The 19222-nt window shown below is 53.5% G+C and overlaps 5 pseudogenes across 5 annotated transcripts; all 5 read left to right on the forward strand.

Annotated features, from left to right (window-relative positions):
- Positions 1-2842: 2842 nt before the first annotated feature.
- On the forward strand, positions 2843-3145 carry LOC306944630 (feather keratin 1 pseudogene; annotated as a pseudogene). Its single transcript has one exon. The product of its transcript is annotated as a feather keratin 1 pseudogene (transcript).
- Positions 3146-7921: 4776 nt separating this feature from the next.
- On the forward strand, positions 7922-8558 carry LOC306944568 (feather keratin 1-like; annotated as a pseudogene). The gene is made up of 2 exons: positions 7922-8044; positions 8242-8558. The product of its transcript is annotated as a feather keratin 1-like (transcript).
- A 2260-nt stretch (positions 8559-10818) lies between these two features.
- LOC306944583 (feather keratin 1-like) lies at positions 10819-11476 on the forward strand (annotated as a pseudogene). Its single transcript has 2 exons — positions 10819-10943; positions 11154-11476. The product of its transcript is annotated as a feather keratin 1-like (transcript).
- Positions 11477-14230: 2754 nt separating this feature from the next.
- Positions 14231-14878, forward strand: LOC306945066 (feather keratin 1-like; annotated as a pseudogene). The gene is made up of 2 exons: positions 14231-14348; positions 14562-14878. The product of its transcript is annotated as a feather keratin 1-like (transcript).
- Positions 14879-18500: 3622 nt separating this feature from the next.
- LOC306944664 (feather keratin 1-like) lies at positions 18501-19137 on the forward strand (annotated as a pseudogene). Its single transcript has 2 exons — positions 18501-18623; positions 18821-19137. The product of its transcript is annotated as a feather keratin 1-like (transcript).
- The last annotated feature ends 85 nt before the right edge of the window (positions 19138-19222 follow it).

Here is a 19222-nt window from a genome sequence, read left to right on the forward strand (position 1 = left end):
CATGCACTTAAAGCCATGGCTTTCAGTCTTCGTGCTCCTTCCTTTCATGTATTTCCTCAATAAAGTTCTCTTGCACACCAGCCTCAGAATTCTCTCCATCCTTTCTTCAGCAAATGCTCTTCACACCTCTCCCATTCCAAAGACACGGCTCTAGAGGCCATTCGGATGGGACCAAGGGGGCCCCATGACCTCCCCTGCCACAAATGGTACCAGCAAGAACAGTTGGGGCAGCGACTGGGCTTCCAGCACATCACACAACATCCATGCTTGCCCACACAAACTCTTGGGCACACCAACGCCCTTCTGCCCATGTCCTCTGAAACAACCTCTCCCTGGCAGCACACCCCAGCAGGAGGCTCCTATAATGACCAAAAAAACATAGACACAGAATCCTTTACCTGTTAAAGAATTTGTAGTGACCACGCCGTCCTACTGTCCCGCTCAAGCACACTCAGGTACAGCTGTCAGACAGGGAACACTGCCCATACTTTCAGTACCTCAAAGGACAGGGACTACACCAATTATTCTGCTGGATAACCGGTTCTACCGCTTGCCCCCCTCACACTGCAAAAAGCTTCCTTTCTCTAACAAGCAAGGTTCAAATTCAGTGCTGTCCACTGTCCTTTCTTCTGGCAGCAGACGGTCATGCAAAAGGGCTGGCTCTCTTCTCATCCTTCCCTAACATCTGGGATTTATACGCAAGGATAAGATCTACCAAGAGTATCCTTGTGTCCCGACTCAAAACTGCCTGCTGTCTCAGCTTCTCCACATCGTAAGGAAGTTCCAGGCCCATCAGCCCTGCACTGGAGCTGCTCCACCATATCCATGTCTGTCTTCCACCTCGGAACGTAAACTTGAATCACCTGCACTGAGCAGAAAAAAAACAGTGCATCCTCCAGCGTGCTAGCGATGCTCTTCCCAATGGCCTTCTGGAGAACGATGAACTCATTTGTCACACGGCTGTGTTGTTGCCCTACCATCACCTTGCTCGCCAACAGCAAAACCCAGGTCCTCCTCAGCAAAGCTGGCTGCCACCCTCTCATTTCCATTGCTCCCTGTTACTGCTTCCCCTCTGCAGGACTTCACTGTCCCCTCCTGCTGCCTCTGGATGTCCCCCTGTGACACACAACCCAGCCTCTCCACATCCTTCACAAACGAGGACTATTCACCTGGGCCATCGGCTGCTCCTTCCCGTCTTCTACCATTTGCAAACTCACTGGGATCTCTACCATCGCCCAGCTTTTTAATACAGGCGCTGAACACTGCTGGCCTTACTACTGAGCCTTGACACATTCGGGGCACTTCACCACACTGCTGCATTCAGCCACTTTCAAGCCCACCCCTGCGTCCTCTTTGACAGTTTCTCTGGGATCGCGTCATGGGAGGAAGCCTCAATGCCTTTACTAAAGGCAAGGCAATCAACTGTCACGGCCCCCCGTCATCCACCAGGCACATCACTTCAGTGTAGAGGAAACTGAGGTGGCTTTGTACATCCACTGCTTTCTGCAAGGATTGCCTTCACCTCCTCCCCACTGACTAACATCAGGTCAACCAGCCTGAAGTTTCTCTCAGCTTCCTTCTTCATTTCTTGAACGCAGGAGGGAGATGAGTCTCTCCCATTCTTCAGGAATCACTTCGATTCACCAGGACCTTACAGGGTCAACTGAAAAGGGCCTTACAAAGACATCAGGCACGTCCCTCAGCATCTGTGCGAGAAACTTGTCAGGTCCTGTAGACTTTTGCACACCCAGGGGCACAAGTTCTTCATTTGACCCAGCAACCGGCAGCACGCATCTTTCCCACATCCCACCGGGCAGCACAAAGGGAACTCCAGATGGCACTGTGTCAGACCAAAGCCCAGGCTTCCATCTGGATGATCCCCGATAAGGGTGGCATAGAGAGAGGACACTGGGACCTTTCTGGGACTAAGGCAGTACTCCCAACTCCAAAAGCCCTGTCAGCTCTGACACAGCCCCACACGGACAGCATCCTGCTCTGGTTGTCCACCCCAGGCGCACAGCAGGCAGCCCCCTTTCTGCAGCTGCACCTCTGTACGCACCAGGGCCAGCAGACACCTGAGCAGGCAGCGCTCCCAGGGGGAGAGGGAGACGGGCTGAAGACTGCTTTGTCACGTCGGACAAAGGCAAGGAAGGAGGGAATGCAATTCCAGTGGCAATAAAGCCCAAGAGGCACTGAGGCATGGAGCAGCTTAACAAGGATGCCAGGACATGGCGTACACACCTCACAACACAGCCACAAACCACCACCACAAGTGCCACACGGTGACCTCACTCCTGATACCCACCCACCACTCACACTTTCAGCACGTATGGACTCAAATACCAGTCCCACGTGAACACTGCCAACAGGGTCAAAGGAATACAACCACAAGAGTAGGAAATGAAAAGGCAGCATTTTCGGAAGACAAAAACGCATCGTGTCATCACTGGTCAAGCATTGGCACGCAAAAGCTGTTCGCTGCACGCAATGCTGCCATGCGCAGAGGCTCTCGCCAAGCCCTCAGGCACTCACACAGCAGCATAAAAGCCGGCCCTGGGCCTTGTTCCCTCACACCACTCTCCTGACACCTTCTCCTCTCAGCTCGTCCAGGTGAGCCTGAATCCCTTGCTGCCTTTCTTTGGCCCCCACACCTGGTCAAACTCTCCATACCTTGCTCTGACCCCAAACTCTGCTGCCCTTCCACCTCCTCTCTGTCATGCTCCCCACAACCCCTAATCAGGCCTCCCTGCTGCCTGAGAACCCAACGGCTTTGCTTCCCTCACCCCTCAAAACCCTGCACTCACCCAACGTCCTCTCTTGCAGAGACCCTCCACCCACAGCCATGTCCTGCTACAACCTCTGCCGCCCCTGCAGTGGGGGACCCACCCCGCTGGCTAACAGCTGCAACGAGCCCTGTGTCAGGCAGTGCCAGGACTCCCAAGTCGTCATCCAGCCTCCTGCCGTGCTGGTCACCCTGCCGGGACCCATCCTCAGCTCCTTCCCCCAGAGCACCGCCGTCGGATCCTCCGCATCAGCTGCCGTGGGCAGCGCCCTCGACGCCCAAGGAGTGTCCATCTCCTCCGGCGGCTTCGGATTTGGAGGCCTGGGCTGCTTCAACGGCGGGAGAGCTCGCTACCCCTGCTAAGGGCCTGCGCCCACACCCTGACACCAAACACCTGCACCCTGCAACGCGCCTCACGCACTGACCAGGCACCTCTGGGTCACTGATGCCACATGGGCTCACCAGCTATGGCTCTTCTTTTCAGGGAATGAAACAGGGAAGCATGGAACAACATCAGACCAGGCTGCCTGGAAACATGACCGCTTAAACTTTCCTCTGTCCTTGCAATTCAAATTGTGCTCTTTCCACTTGGCGATCACCAAGTGCATCCTACCTTTTAGTGTCTTTCCCTCAATAAAGTTCTCTTGCACGTCAGCCTCAGATTCCTCCTCTTCATTGTGGTTTGCACAATGCCCTTTCCACTTCACCCACTACAAAGACATGGCTCTAGAAACCATCAGGTCTGCTACAAAAGGGCCCCAACACCTCCTCTTGCAACCGTGTCTCCAACAAGAGCTTTGCTGCCTAGCACATGCCCTTCAGCACATAATACATTATCTACTCCTACACTAATACAGTCTTGGCCACATTGACGCTCTTCTGCCCATGCTCTCTCCTACAACACCCCTGGGTCAGCACACACTTGATTCCTTTTCCACCTGGGCAAGATTCACTCATATTTACAACAAGCATGGTCACAGAATCTTTTCTTTTTGTGCTATCGTCTTGATTTCTTACAGTGCAACAGCCCCGCTCAAGCACAGTCAGCAATAGCAGGCTGTCCACAATCACGTCCAGTCCCCGCACTCAGGCGTTTGGTGAAGACACTGAACGTCATTCTGTTCACTTCCCTTTCATAGAATCATAGAATCATAGAATCACTAAGGTTGGAAAAGACCTAGAAGATCACCCAGTCCAACCGTTCACCTATTCCCAATAGCTCCTACTAAACCATGTCCCTCAACGCAACATCCAGTCTTTCCTTGAACACCCCCAGGGTCGGTGATTCCACCACCTCCCTGGGCAGTCCATTCCAGTGCCTGACCACCCTTTCTGAAAAGTAATACTTCCTCATGTCCAGCCTGAATTTCCCCTGGCGTAGCTTGAAACCATTCCCCCTGGTCCTATCACTAATGACACGAGAGAAGAGGCCGACCCCCAGCTCACTACAATCTCCCTTCAGGAAGTTATAGAGAGCAATAAGGTCTCCCCTGAGCCTCCTCTTCTCCAGGCTGAACATTCCCAGCTCCTTCAGCCTCTCCTCATATGGCCTGTGTTCCAGACCCCTCACCAGCTTCGTTGCCCTTCTTTGAACACGTTCCAGGGCCTCAATATCTTTCTTGCAGTGAGGGGCCCAAAACTGGACACAGTACTCGAGGTGCGGCCTGACGAGTGCTGAATATAGGGGAACAATCACCTCTCTGCTCCTGCTTGCAACACTGTTTCTGATGCAAGCCAGGATGCCATTGGCCTTCTTGGCCACCTGGGCACACTGTCGGCTCATGTTCAGCTGAGCATCAATCAATACCCCCAGGTCCATTTCCTCTACGCAGTCCTCCAGCCACACCGCCCCAAGCCTGTAGCGTCGCCTGGGGTTGTTGTGGCCGAAGTGCAGGACCCGGCATTTGGCCTTGTTGAAACTCATCCCATTGGCTCCAGCCCAGCTCTCCAGCCTGTCCAGATCCCTCTGTAGGGCGTCGCTACCCCCAGGCAGATCCACGCTTCCAGCCAATTTGGTGTCATCTGCGAATTTACTGAGGGTGCACTCGATGCCCTCATCGAGGTCATCTATAAAGATATTGAAGAGGACAGGCCCAGCACCGACCCCTGCGGAACACCACTTACGACCGGTCGCCAGCTGGATTTGACTCCATTCACCACCACTCTCTGCGCCCGGCCCTCCAGCCAGCTCCTTACCCAGCCAAGAGTGTACCCATCCAAGCCTCTGACTGCCAGCTTCTGCAGGAGAATGCTGTGGGAGACAGTGTCAAAGGCTTTGACACAGGCGTTTCATTCACTTCCCCGTCTTGGCCTGGACAACTCTGAACTCACCACATCAGGTCTCTGTCACTCCTCTCACACCAACAGATCCCTGCCTTCAGACACTTCTAAGAACATCTCAGCATCTACTTACCTGAGCAGTTTGCTGACAGTTTGCCTGTAAAGCATGTCATGGGAGGAAGCCTCAAAGCCATTCCTTAAGACAAAGGCATCAAATGTCACTTCACCCCCTCATGCACGTAACTAATCACTTCAGTGCCGAAAATCTGAGGTGGGCGTGTGCAACTTTGTTCTCTACTTCCAACAACTTCTGAGCCATTCTGAGCATGGCTGTACTTTCGGGGAGGATTTCCACCACCTCCTTCCCCGGGACTAATGTCAGGCCGACCAGGATGAAGTTCCATCCGTCTTCATTCTTCACTACTTTAAGATGGGAACAGCAAGAGTCTCATACAGTTTACAGAAACCGCTTCTCATTACACTGATCCTTCTAACGTAATTGACGTCAGCATGGTCAACACAGCAGACCCTCACCACTCATGGGTGCAACTCTACAGGTTCATTCAACTCATGCAGAACCTTCCTGATCTCCACAAATCCAAGAATTACACACGCCCAAAAACAACACAAAGAACTCTTACTCTCTTCACTACGGACAGCCTGACACACTCCCTTACCATTTGGGATGCAAATACCCCCACAAACAACTCAGGTCTGCAGCCCACGAGACACTGCGTCCTCAGAGTTCACCGAGGAATTACTGAAACCCTCATTCTGAACAACAAACATATGAGTCCAACTCATGCCTCCACAACGTGCTCCTTCAAAATTAAACGGTGGATCTGAAGGCATTGCCCAACGTGTCTTGAAATCCAGCAGCCATGGTGCATCTGCACTGCCTTAGGAGCCTGTTCCATGCCCACTGCTCTCTGGTGCAGAACCACAGTTGAAAAAAGACTTTGAGTTGGACTTGTGAGGCAACAGTTCACTCAACGCTTACTGTCTTTGCCTATCTCTGTGCCACACGCTTTCCCCAGAGCCATATGCAGAAAAACTAGGAAAATCTTGGCAGAAATCCTTAGAAATTACGCCTATTAGGATCCCTTGCGGAATGACATGGGTATTCATTTCAGAAAGGGAAGAGCCATCTTCTCCGATCTGGGACACCCAGAATGCCCAGACCAGGCTTCCACGGCTGTTTGCAATTGGCACCTCCTCTAACAACAAAGGCACAAACCATATTGCACAAGTGCCAAGCCATGACCTCGCTGACTCCTTTTCTGTGCTTTGGACACAGAATCTTCCGCATCCTCTGACAACAACGTGCCAAATCCCTCCTCTGCCCTCCAGTACTCTCACTTGGAACGTGCCACCACTGCCAAATGGACGCGTCCTCAGGTAGGCAAAAAGGCAGATTGTTGGAAGAGCAACTCATAACAGATGACACGCAACACTACGCGATGCAAGAGTAGTACGCAGCATGGAGAGGAGATCCTTAACAGTCCACTGGTAAGCAGGAGGAACTTACCTCCAACTACACTTGCTGCCCTCCATCACAAGGCTCTGGGACCAGGCCTTCCACCAGCTGCTTTCCATCCACCTCGGAAGCTCTCCACTTGTCTAACCCACACTGCCTCAGCTTCTGCATGAGCGTGGCATGGGACACAGCCTCAAATCATACCATTATACAAATGCGAAACGGTGAAGGTTGGAAGGGATCTTCATCATCATCCCTTCTGTGGGCCGACGGCCTCCCAACAGGGCCCCATCCAACCTGGCCTTGAATGACCCCAGGGATGCACAACGCACAAGTTGAAGGGGTAGCCTGTGCTAGGGCCTCACCAGCACCCGAGTCAAGAAGTTCTTCCTTACATTTAAACCAAATTTCTTCTCAATCCTTAAAAAAAAATCCTTTTGCAAGCAGACCATGTAAAAAGATGATTCCTCCCCCAGCCTGTAAGCTCCCTTCAAGTACTGGAAGGCCACCGTCAGATCTCCCTGGAACCAACTCCTCTCCAGGCTGAACAAGCCCAACTCCATCAGCCTTTCTTCACAGTAAACGCGCTCCACTCCTTTGATCTTCTCTGTGGACCTCCACTCAACCCACTGCACACAGCTTCCTCAGCATTCCGGCCTCACACCCGGAAAGCAGGCCTCACACACCTAGGCACATCCCATTCAACAGCCCCTCTCTCTACTTTGCTCCATCTTCTCCAGAAGAGGTCATGAAGGGGCTCATGGCTGCTTCATCCATTCACACACCCACCAATAAACGACCCCAACATCTCAACTCCAGACATTGCACTCCTCTGTCTAAATGTATTAAAACCATCATGGATGGCCAGACGCTGAAACAGCACAGAAAAGCCTGCCTCCTTGCTCCAAAACACAATTTTCAAAACAAAACCGGAATCAAGGTGTTGACACAGCACACCCAATGAAGAAGACAACCACTAAGCTCAAGGAAAGCAAATTCAGAAGAAGGCAGGCAGGGAGTGCAGTGCAGTGCAACTAGCAGCGTCTCAAGCCAAACGCACACGGGAATCACAGAACAGCCCTCTAAGGAGGCCTGGAATGGGGTCCGCACCTCACAAAGTGGCCACAAACACGACTGCATGAGTAGCACACAATGGCATCACTAACGAGACCACATCACTCCTCCAAAGCTTTGCACAAGCCTTCCAACATCTTCCAAGAGATGCGCCTTCCTCGTCACTCCCGTCACACTCAAAAGTGCCGACACTGGTCAAAGGATCAAAACCACAACACGAGGAAACGAAAAGGAAGTGTTGTGGGAAGGCAAACACACCCCACCTCATGACTGGCCAGGCTCTGGCACGCAAGAGCTGCTCACTGCACAATGCTGCCATGCGCAGAGGCTCTCTCCAAGCCCTCAGGCACTCACACAGCAGCATAAAAGCCGGCCCTGGGACTCGCTCCCTCACACCACTCTCCTGACACCTTCTCCTCTGAAACCTCCAGGTGAGCCTGCAACCCCATTCCATCAATCCCTGCCCCACCTGGCCAAGTTCTCCACAACTCCTCTGCCCCCAGATCTTGCACCACCCCACTGCCACACTCCCTGCACCTGAACCCACTTCTCCCTTCTCCCTTGGTCACCGCAGCACAGCTCCTTACACCCACAAAACCCCCCTCACACCCAACACCCTCTCTTGCAGAGACCCTCCACTCCACAGCCATGTCCTGCTACGACCTCTGCCGCCCCTGCGGACCCACCCCGCTGGCTAACAGCTGCAACGAGCCCTGTGTCAGGCAGTGCCAGGACTCCCAAGTCGTCATCCAGCCCTCCACCGTCGTGGTCACCCTGCCGGGACCCATCCTCAGCTCCTTCCCCCAGAGCACCGCCGTCGGATCCTCCGCATCAGCTGCCGTGGGCAGCGCCCTCAACGCCCAGGGAGTGTCCATCTCCTCCGGCGGCTTCGGCTTCGGAGGCCTGGGCTGCTTCAACGGCGCGAGAGCCCGCTACCCCTGCTAAGGGCCTGCGCCCACACCCTGACACCAAACACCTGCACCCTGCAAGGCACCTCATGCACTGAGCTCACGTCTCTGTGTCACTCATGGCACAAGGCCACACCAGCCATGGATCTTCTTCTCATGGCACAAAACAAGCAAGCAGAGAACACCCTCGGAACATGCCGTCTGCAAACATGAGTGCACTTACTTCCTCCTGTCTCTGCACCTTACATCGTGACCTTTCCACTTGGCGATCACCAAGTGTATCCTTCCTTTCAGCGTGTTTTCCTCAATAAAGTTCTCATGCATGCCAGCAGCACATTTCTCCTCTTCATTCCTTTGCTTAATGCTCTTTCCGTTTCACCCATTACAAAGACATGGCTCTAGACATGATCGTGTTGGGTCCCAGAGGCCCCACGACCTCCTCTTGCAACCACGTCACCTTGTCAACAAGAGCACTGGTGGCTAGCAGATGGCATTCTGCTCATCACCTATTATCTTCTGCAAAGAAAGGGAAATAGTCCAATTGCACTGCTCAAGTGCAGTCAGGAATAGCAGGCTGTCCACAGTCAGCTCCACTCCCATCACCCGGGCTTTTCATGACGATACTGAACAGCACTGGCCTCACTTCCCAGTCTTGGCCAAAACAGCTACGAACTCACAACATCACGACTCTGTTTTACTCACCTCAGACCTCCGGACCCTTGTGGTCAGCCACTTTACAGACCAACTCAGCATCCATTTCCCTGTACAGATCGCACACACTTTGCCCATCAGCACATCCAGGGAGAAAACCTCAAAGCCTTCGCTAAAGGCAAAGGCACTGCACGCCCTTATGCGCAAAGCTGCTCACTTCAAAGTAGAAAAACGCAGGTAGGTTTGCCCTTTCGTGCTCTCTATTCCCACCACTTCTTAGCCAGTCGGAGGGAATCCCATGACAGCTATCCACATTGAGCACTCCCCATCATGTTCTTCTTCCTCTGGCATATGGCAACACAGTCCGGGATTTCCTCTTCACTTCCCCAGCGGCACAGGACACTTCCACAGATATCTATTTTGCCACTCTTCCTTCTTCCTTCTCCTTCAAGACAGCAGGGCTATGAGCTCTGGCCCGCACATCACAAGCCCCTCCCAGGCACTCTGACCTCTCCAAGACAAATGACGGCGCCCTTGCAAGGACATCTCATGGCTCCCTCAGCATTCATGGGTAGAACCAGGCCGACCTCACAGCCTTGAGCACGTCCACCCTACTTCTCTTCATCTCCCTTAGCAACAAGCGCTATTCACCTCAGCAGCAAGCCACAGAGCACTCACCTCAGCTGAACGGGGGCATGAGATATGATTTAGGGGCCTGTGGTAGCAGTGGTGGTGGGAGGACGGTTGGACTAGATGACCTTGTCGGTCCTTTCCAACCTCGCGATTCTATCATTCTATCATTCTACGGCCTGCAACCTTCAGCCATGTGCTTGACCACATGGCCAGGAGTGGCTCACGGCTGCATCTCCACGTAGCATGCATGCTTCCAATTTCCCTGTGCAATCTCCAAATCCTCACGGCAACCATCAAAGGCCATGCAGAGAAACGGCCTCAGCCAACTGACATTCGACTCCACAGGGATCCCACAGCGCCTGCTTCAGCCTTCATCACCAGCACCCTCCCGTTCTGCTCAGGGCTTGCTACCTCTCAACCACGCCTGAGACAACTGTGTCCTGACCTCACAAACCCCCTCCTCTGCCTAAATAAGCCACAGTCCCCACACAGAGCCCTGCGCTGAAACTACACCAAAGACGCAGGAAACCAGTTCCCAAATCAAACCTTGACAGATTAGAGGAACCCAGATGTCTGCAAAGCACACCCAATGGGAAAGAGAAGGGCAAAGCACATGGAAAGGGACAGGTAGCGAAAGCAAGCAGGGAGCAAATGCCACACAAGGGTCTCATGCCGGACGCACTTGCAAAGCCCAGAGCAGCCTGCGAGGATGCCACGAAATGGGATCCTCACCACACAAGGCACCACACAAACCACCCTACATCAGTGCTACGCAGTGACCTCACTCCTAAGACCACAACTCTTCCATGCCTTAGATGCATCTCCCAACCACCATCATGAGACACACCTTCCAAGTAAATGCAACAAAATAGTCATTTTCCCTTAAAAACTGCCGACAAGGTCAAAGGATCAAATCCACAACAAAAGGTAATGAAAAGAGAGAGCTGTGGAAGGCAAACACACCCCACCTCATGACCTGCCAGCCTCTGACACGCAAGAGCTGCTCACTGCACAATGCTGCCATGCGCAGAGGCTCTCTCCAAGCCCTCAGGCACTCACACAGCAGCATATAAGCCGGCCCTGGGACTCGCTCCCTCACACCACTCTTCCTGGCACCTTCTCCTCTGCAAACCTCCAGGTAAGCCTGCACCCTGCTGCCCTCCTTCACCCAGCGCAACTGGCCCAGCTCTCCACAACACCTCTGCCCCCAACCCCTGCAACCTTCCTGCATCCCCACAGCCACACTGCCCACAGCTCCACATCACGACACCCAACTCCCTGGGAACCCAACGCCATTGCTTCCTTCAACCCTCAAAAAACCGCACTCACCCAACGCCCTCTCTTGCAGAGACCCTCCACTCCACAGCCATGTCCTGCTACGACCTCTGCCGCCCCTGCAGTGGGGGACCCACCCCGCTGGCTAACAGCTGCAACGAGCCCTGTGTCAGGCAGTGCCAGGACTCCCAAGTCGTCATCCAGCCCTCCACCGTCGTGGTCACCCTGCCGGGACCCATCCTCAGCTCCTTCCCCCAGAGCACTGCCGTCGGATCCTCCGCATCAGCTGCCGTGGGCAGCGCCCTCGACGCCCAGGGAGTGTCCATCTCCTCCGGCGGCTTCGGCTTCGGAGGCCTGGGCTGCTTCAACGGCGCGAGAGCCCGCTACCCCTGCTAAGGGCCTGCGCCCACACCCTGACACCAAACACCTGCACCCTGCAAGGCACCTCACGCACTGACCAGGCACCGCTGGGTCACTGACAGCACATGGCATCAGCAGCTCTTCAACCATGGCTCTTCTTTCGTCATAACAAAGAAGCAAGCAGGGAACGGGACCTGACAACACTGCTTACAAGGAGGGCCTCTGAAAAATTTAATATCTTGAATGTACTTCTCTAAATCCTTTTCTTTCTCTACACTGATGCTGATGGTTATGCTACATGCACTTAAAGCCATGGCTTTCAGTCTTCGTGCTCCTTCCTTTCATGTATTTTCCTCAATAAAGTTCTCTTGCACACCAGCCTCAGAATTCTCTCCATCCTTTCTTCAGCAAATGCTCTTCACACCTCTCCCATTCCAAAGACACGGCTCTAGAGGCCATTCGGATGGGACCAAGGGGGCCCCATGACCTCCCCTGCCACAAATGGTACCAGCAAGAACAGTTGGGGCAGCGACTGGGCTTCCAGCACATCACGCAACATCCATGCTTGCCCACACAAACTCTTGGGCACACCAACGCCCTTCTGCCCATGTCCTCTGAAACAACCTCTCCCTGGCAGCACACCCCAGCAGGAGGCTCCTATAATGACCAAAAAAACATAGACACAGAATCCTTTACCTGTTAAAGAATTTGTAGTGACCACGCCGTCCTACTGTCCCGCTCAAGCACACTCAGGTACAGCTGTCAGACAGGGAACACTGCCCATACTTTCAGTACCTCAAAGGACAGGGACTACACCAATTATTCTGCTGGATAACCGGTTCTACTGCTTGCCCCCCTCACACTGCAAAAAGCTTCCTTTCTCTAACAAGCAAGGTTCAAATTCAGTGCTGTCCACTGTCCTTTCTTCTGGCAGCAGACGGTCATGCAAAAGGGCTGGCTCTCTTCTCATCCTTCCCTAACATCTGGGATTTATACGCAAGGATAAGATCTACCAAGAGTATCCTTGTGTCCCGACTCAAAACTGCCTGCTGTCTCAGCTTCTCCACATCGTAAGGAAGTTCCAGGCCCATCAGCCCTGCACTGGAGCTGCTCCACCATATCCATGTCTGTCTTCCACCTCGGAACGTAAACTTGAATCACCTGCACTGAGCAGAAAAAAAAGAGTGCATCCTCCAGCGTGCTAGCGATGCTCTTCCCAATGGCCTTCTGGAGAACGATGAACTCATTTGTCACACGGCTGCGTTGTTGCCCTACCATCACCTTGCTCGCCAACAGCAAAACCCAGGTCCTCCTCAGCAAAGCTGGCTGCCACCCTCTCATTTCCATTGCTCCCTGTTACTGCTTCCCCTCTGCAGGACTTCACTGTCCCCTCCTGCTGCCTCTGGATGTCCCCCTGTGACACACAACCCAGCCTCTCCACATCCTTCACAAACGAGGACTATTCACCTGGGCCATCGGCTGCTCCTTCCCGTCTTCTACCATTTGCAAACTCACTGGGATCTCTACCATCGCCCAGCTTTTTAATGCAGGCGCTGAACACTGCTGGCCTTACTACTGAGCCTTGACACAATCGGGGCACTTCACCACACCGCTGCATTCAGCCACTTTCAAGCCCACCCCTGCGTCCTCTTTGACAGTTTCTCTGGGATCGCGTCATGGGAGGAAGCCTCAATGCCTTTACTAAAGGCAAGGCAATCAACTGTCACGGCCCCCCGTCATCCACCAGGCACATCACTTCAGTGTACAGGAAACTGAGGTGGCTTTGTACATCCACTGCTTTCTGCAAGGATTGCCTTCACCTCCTCCCCACTGACTAACATCAGGTCAACCAGCCTGAAGTTTCTCTCAGCTTCCTTCTTCATTTCTTGAACGCAGGAGGGAGATGAGTCTCTCCCATTCTTCAGGAATCACTTTGATTCACCAGGACCTTACAGGGTCAACTGAAAAGGGCCTTACAAAGACATCAGGCACGTCCCTCAGCATCTGTGCGAGAAACTTGTCAGGTCCTGTAGACTTTTGCACACCCAGGGGCACAACTTCTTCATTTGACCCAGCAACCGGCAGCATGCATCTTTCCCACATCCCACCGGGCAGCACAAAGGGAACTCCAGATGGCACTGTGTCAGACCAAAGCCCAGGCTTCCATCTGGATGATCCCCGATAAGGGTGGCATAGAGAGAGGACACTGGGACCTTTCTGGGACTAAGGCAGTACTCCCAACTCCAAAAGCCCTGTCAGCTCTGACACAGCCCCACACGGACAGCATCCTGCTCTGGTTGTCCACCCCAGGCGCACAGCAGGCAGCCCCCTTTCTGCAGCTGCACCTCTGTACGCACCAGGGCCAGCAGACACCTGAGCAGGCAGCGCTCCCAGGGGGAGAGGGAGACGGGCTGAAGACTGCTTTGTCACGTCGGACAAAGGCAAGGAAGGAGGGAATGCAATTCCAGTGGCAATAAAGCCCAAGAGGCACTGAGGCATGGAGCAGCTTAACAAGGATGCCAGGACATGGCGTACACACCTCACAACACAGCCACAAACCACCACCACAAGTGCCACACGGTGACCTCACTCCTGATACCCACCCACCACTCACACTTTCAGCATGTATGGACTCAAATACCAGTCCCACGTGAACACTGCCAACAGGGTCAAAGGAATACAACCACAAGAGAAGGAAATGAAAAGGCAGCATTTTCGGAAGACAACAACGCATCGTGTCATCATTGGTCAAGCATAGGCACGTAACAGATGCTCACTGCACGCAATGCTGCCATGCGCAGAGGCTCTCTCCAAGCCCTCAGGCACTCACACAGCAGCATAAAAGCCGGCCCTGGGCCTTGCTCCCTCACACCACTCTCCTGACACCTTCTCCTCTCAGCTCGTCCAGGTGAGCCTGAAACTTCCGCTGCCTTTCTTTGGCCCCCACACCAGGCCTAACTCTCCATACCTTACTCTGACCCCAAACTCTGCAGCCCTTCCACCTCCTCTCTGTCATGCTCCCCACAACCCCTAATCAGGCCTCCCTGCTGCCTGAGAACCCAACGCCATTGCTTCACTCAGCCCTCAAAACCCTGCACTCACCCAACGTCCTCTCTTGCAGAGACCCTCCACCCCACAGCCATGTCCTGCTACAACCTCTGCCGCCCCTGTGGACCCACCCCGCTGGCTAACAGCTGCAACGAGCCCTGTGTCAGGCAGTGCCAGGACTCCCAAGTCGTCATCCAGCCTCCTGCTGTGCTGGTCACCCTGCCAGGACCCATCCTCAGCTCCTTCCCCCAGAGCACCGCCGTCGGATCCTCCGCATCAGCTGCCGTGGGCAGCGCCCTCGACGCCCAAGGAGTGTCCATCTCCTCCGGCGGCTTCGGCTTCGGAGGCCTGGGCTGCTTCAACGGCGCGAGAGCCCGCTACCCCTGCTAAGGGCCTGCGCCCACACCCTGACACCAAACACCTGCACCCTGCAACGCGCCTCACGCACTGACCAGGCACCTCTGGGACACTGATGCCAAATGGGCTCACCAGCTATGGCTCTTCTTTTCACCGCACGAAACAGGGAAGCATGGAACAACATCAGACCAGGCTGCCTGGAAACATGGCCGCTTAAACTTTCCTCTGTCCTCGCACTTCAAATTGTGCTCTTTCCACTTGGCGATCACCAAGTGCATCCTTCCTTTTAGTGTCTTTCCCTCAATAAAGTTCTCTTGCACGTCAGCCTCAGATTCCTCCTCTTCATTGTGGTTTGCACAATGCCCTTTCCACTTCACCCACTACAAAGACATGGCTCTAGAAACCATCAGGTCTGCTACAAAAGGTTCCCCAACACCTCCTCTTGCAACCGTGTCTCCAACAAGAGCTTTGCTGCCTAGCACATGCCCTTCAGCACATAATACATTATCTACTCCTACACTAATAAAGTCTTGGCCACATTGACGCTCTTCTGCCCATGCTCTCTCCTACAACACCCCTGGGTCAGCACACACTTGATTCCTTTTCCACCTGGGCAAGATTCACTCATATTTACAACAAACATGGTCACAGAATCTTTTCTTTTTGTGCTATCGTCTTGATTTCTTACAGAGCAACAGCCCCGCTCAAGCACAGTCAGCAATAGCAGGCTGTCCACAATCACGTCCAGTCCCCGCACTCAGGCGTTTGGTGAAGACACTGAACGTCATTCTGTTCACTTCCCTTTCATTCACTTCCCCGTCTTGGCCTGGACAACTCTGAACTCACCACATCAGGTCTCTGTCACTCCTCTCACACCAACAGATCCCTGCCTTCAGACACTTCTAAGAACATCTCAGCATCTACTTACCTGAGCAGTTTGCTGACAGTTTGCCTGTAAAGCATGTCATGGGAGGAAGCCTCAAAGCCATTCCTTAAGACAAAGGCATCAAATGTCACTTCACCCCCTCATGCACGTAACTAATCACTTCAGTGCCGAAAATCTGAGGTGGGCGTGTGCAACTTTGTTCTCTACTTCCAACAACTTCTGAGCCATTCTGAGCATGGCTGTACTTTCGGGGAGGATTTCCACCACCTCCTTCCCCGGGACTAATGTCAGGCCGACCAGGATGAAGTTCCATCCGTCTTCATTCTTCACTACTTTAAGATGGGAACAGCAAGAGTCTCATACAGTTTACAGAAACCGCTTCTCATTACACTGATCCTTCTAACGTAATTGACGTCAGCATGGTCAACACAGCAGACCCTCACCACTCATGGGTGCAACTCTACAGGTTCATTCAACTCATGCAGAACCTTCCTGATCTCCACAAATCCAAGAATTACACACGCCCAAAAACAACACAAAGAACTCTTACTCTCTTCACTACGGACAGCCTGACACACTCCCTTACCATTTGGGATGCAAATACCCCCACAAACAACTCAGGTCTGCAGCCCACGAGACACTGCGTCCTCAGAGTTCACCGAGGAATTACTGAAACCCTCATTCTGAACAACAAACATATGAGTCCAACTCATGCCTCCACAACGTGCTCCTTCAAAATTAAACGGTGGATCTGAAGGCATTGCCCAACGTGTCTTGAAATCCAGCAGCCATGGTGCATCTGCACTGCCTTAGGGAGCCTGTTCCATGCCCACTGCTCTCTGGTGCAGAACCACAGTTGAAAAAAGACTTTGAGTTGGACTTGTGAGGCAACAGTTCACTCAACGCTTACTGTCTTTGCCTATCTCTGTGCCACACGCTTTCCCCAGAGCCATATGCAGAAAAACTAGGAAAATCTTGGCAGAAATCCTTAGAAATTACGCCTATTAGGATCCCTTGCGGAATGACATGGGTATTCATTTCAGAAAGGGAAGAGCCATCTTCTCCGATCTGGGACACCCAGAATGCCCAGACCAGGCTTCCACGGCTGTTTGCAATTGGCACCTCCTCTAACAACAAAGGCACAAACCATATTGCACAAGTGCCAAGCCATGACCTCGCTGACTCCTTTTCTGTGCTTTGGACACAGAATCTTCCGCATCCTCTGACAACAACGTGCCAAATCCCTCCTCTGCCCTCCAGTACTCTCACTTGGAACGTGCCACCACTGCCAAATGGACGCGTCCTCAGGTAGGCAAAAAGGCAGATTGTTGGAAGAGCAACTCATAACAGATGACACGCAACACTACGCGATGCAAGAGTAGTACGCAGCATGGAGAGGAGATCCTTAACAGTCCACTGGTAAGCAGGAGGAACTTACCTCCAACTACACTTGCTGCCCTCCATCACAAGGCTCTGGGACCAGGCCTTCCACCAGCTGCTTTCCATCCACCTCGGAAGCTCTCCACTTGTCTAACCCACACTGCCTCAGCTTCTGCATGAGCGTGGCATGGGACACAGCCTCAAATCATACCATTATACAAATGCGAAACGGTGAAGGTTGGAAGGGATCTTCATCATCATCCCTTCTGTGGGCCGACGGCCTCCCAACAGGGCCCCATCCAACCTGGCCTTGAATGACCCCAGGGATGCACAACGCACAAGTTGAAGGGGTAGCCTGTGCTAGGGCCTCACCAGCACCCGAGTCAAGAAGTTCTTCCTTACATTTAAACCAAATTTCTTCTCAATCCTTAAAAAAAAATCCTTTTGCAAGCAGACCATGTAAAAAGATGATTCCTCCCCCAGCCTGTAAGCTCCCTTCAAGTACTGGAAGGCCACCGTCAGATCTCCCTGGAACCAACTCCTCTCCAGGCTGAACAAGCCCAACTCCATCAGCCTTTCTTCACAGTAAACGCGCTCCACTCCTTTGATCTTCTCTGTGGACCTCCACTCAACCCACTGCACACAGCTTCCTCAGCATTCCGGCCTCACACCCGGAAAGCAGGCCTCACACACCTAGGCACATCCCATTCAACAGCCCCTCTCTCTACTTTGCTCCATCTTCTCCAGAAGAGGTCATGAAGGGGCTCATGGCTGCTTCATCCATTCACACACCCACCAATAAACGACCCCAACATCTCAACTCCAGACATTGCACTCCTCTGTCTAAATGTATTAAAACCATCATGGATGGCCAGACGCTGAAACAGCACAGAAAAGCCTGCCTCCTTGCTCCAAAACACAATTTTCAAAACAAAACCGGAATCAAGGTGTTGACACAGCACACCCAATGAAGAAGACAACCACTAAGCTCAAGGAAAGCAAATTCAGAAGAAGGCAGGCAGGGAGTGCAGTGCAGTGCAACTAGCAGCGTCTCAAGCCAAACGCACACGGGAATCACAGAACAGCCCTCTAAGGAGGCCTGGAATGGGGTCCGCACCTCACAAAGTGGCCACAAACACGACTGCATGAGTAGCACACAATGGCATCACTAACGAGACCACATCACTCCTCCAAAGCTTTGCACAAGCCTTCCAACATCTTCCAAGAGATGCGCCTTCCTCGTCACTCCCGTCACACTCAAAAGTGCCGACACTGGTCAAAGGATCAAAACCACAACACGAGGAAACGAAAAGGAAGTGTTGTGGGAAGGCAAACACACCCCACCTCATGACTGGCCAGGCTCTGGCACGCAAGAGCTGCTCACTGCACAATGCTGCCATGCGCAGAGGCTCTCTCCAAGCCCTCAGGCACTCACACAGCAGCATAAAAGCCGGCCCTGGGACTCGCTCCCTCACACCACTCTCCTGACACCTTCTCCTCTGAAACCTCCAGGTGAGCCTGCAACCCCATTCCATCAATCCCTGCCCCACCTGGCCAAGTTCTCCACAACTCCTCTGCCCCCAGATCTTGCACCACCCCACTGCCACACTCCCTGCACCTGAACCCACTTCTCCCTTCTCCCTTGGTCACCGCAGCACAGCTCCTTACACCCACAAAACCCCCCTCACACCCAACACCCTCTCTTGCAGAGACCCTCCACTCCACAGCCATGTCCTGCTACGACCTCTGCCGCCCCTGCGGACCCACCCCGCTGGCTAACAGCTGCAACGAGCCCTGTGTCAGGCAGTGCCAGGACTCCCAAGTCGTCATCCAGCCCTCCACCGTCGTGGTCACCCTGCCGGGACCCATCCTCAGCTCCTTCCCCCAGAGCACCGCCGTCGGATCCTCCGCATCAGCTGCCGTGGGCAGCGCCCTCAACGCCCAGGGAGTGTCCATCTCCTCCGGCGGCTTCGGCTTCGGAGGCCTGGGCTGCTTCAACGGCGCGAGAGCCCGCTACCCCTGCTAAGGGCCTGCGCCCACACCCTGACACCAAACACCTGCACCCTGCAAGGCACCTCATGCACTGAGCTCACGTCTCTGTGTCACTCATG

The sequence above is a fragment of the Tetrao urogallus genome, assembly GCF_951394365.1.
Source record: "Tetrao urogallus genome assembly, chromosome: 3".
Taxonomy (NCBI): Eukaryota; Metazoa; Chordata; class Aves; order Galliformes; family Phasianidae; genus Tetrao; species Tetrao urogallus.